The sequence below is a fragment of the Monomorium pharaonis genome, chromosome 4 (assembly GCF_013373865.1).
Source record: "Monomorium pharaonis isolate MP-MQ-018 chromosome 4, ASM1337386v2, whole genome shotgun sequence".
NCBI classification, from domain to species: domain Eukaryota; kingdom Metazoa; phylum Arthropoda; class Insecta; order Hymenoptera; family Formicidae; genus Monomorium; species Monomorium pharaonis.
The window spans coordinates 14,627,340-14,628,859 of NC_050470.1; positions in this window are offsets into that span (position 1 = coordinate 14,627,340).

A 1,520-nucleotide genomic window follows, 5' to 3' on the forward strand; every position below is an offset into this window, starting at 1 on the left:
TAAAAAATTATTAATAAAATTAATCTGCTCAAAAAGGCCATAACCAATATAATCGTTCGATAAGTACCATTTATTATTTATCACAAATTTCATAGAATATTGTGGTTTTACTTTATTGAATATCCTGCATAAAATGCCTTATTCAAATATAATTTCGCATTCACGAGATTTTATCGTGAATTCTGCTTTGCAAAAATCTCGGATTGGATCGTGGTCAATACTTTTCAGTGCGATATTGAGAATAGAACCATGAAATTTTGGTTGTGTTCCAAAATGTGCTGACAGTACTGATAGTACTGTTTTGTCGTTCCAAAATCGTTTTCAGTTCTGCTTTAAGTTAATAATACTGCTATTTTTTTCACAAAAGTTTTAGGGAATTGCTAACTTCCGGCTAATTTTGCACACTTTCAGAAGGTAGTGCAAGTCATGATGTGAAAAGAAAGGTGTAACAACATCAGCGTGCACAGTAGTCAGCCAATCATGTGTGGATAAAAAAAATTAAAAAACAATATGGCTGCTTACGCAAACTAAGAGGCAAAATCAAATAACAGTAATTATCCAGTAAAATATATAATAAAATGGAGATTTGTGTAGCCATTCTATACATAATGTAGATTACAAAAATGCCATGCAGCGTGCTGTATACAAAACTGTAACAATCGTATTGAATGTACACGCTTGACAAATATAAAATTATTTTGTTTTCCGAAAAAAATCATTCGACAAAAGAAAATGCTACTACCATGTCTAACGACTTTACAGAATTGGTGTGCAACGTTTAATATTCCACCAGGTGTTTTGGAAGCTGTGCTTAAAATTATGCAAGATAAAGGAACAGAACCTTTGTACGACAATAAGATTAATAGTATTAACGTTTGATGAAATGTATATTTCTAATTGTATAGATATAAAATGAAAGGAACAAAAAATTAATAGGCCGTACAAAACTTGTCAATTTGTTACGGCAAGAGGATTGTTTTCTAAATGGAAACAACCCATATATTACGAATTTGATAAGCCCATGTCTGCGTATACTTTATTAATAATAATAAACAGCGTTTATGAAATTAATTATACTGTTATTGTTGTGACGTGTGACATGGGGTCAACAAATATGAAGTTGTGGAACGAATTAATCATTGGACTCAATATTGACACTAACTCTCAAAACATACACAAAGAAATCACTCAAAAGTAAAATTATATTTTACATCCTTCGAATAACTCATTAAAAATCTTTTTCTTTACGGATGTTTCTCATTTAATAAAACTAGCTAAAAATAACTTGTTTGATTCTGGGTTTAAAAAAAATGGAAGTTATATCAATAAGACTTGTTTAAAGAAATTATTAAAACTAAATTTATAAGATTTGAAAGTAGCACACAAATTAATTGTTGCACATTTCGATGTAAAAGAAGCACATAGACAAAATGTAAAAATGACTGCACAAATTTTTTCATATCAGAATGCATCAGCAATATGGTAGTGTGGAGAAAAAGGTTTGCTGACTTCTCTACAAT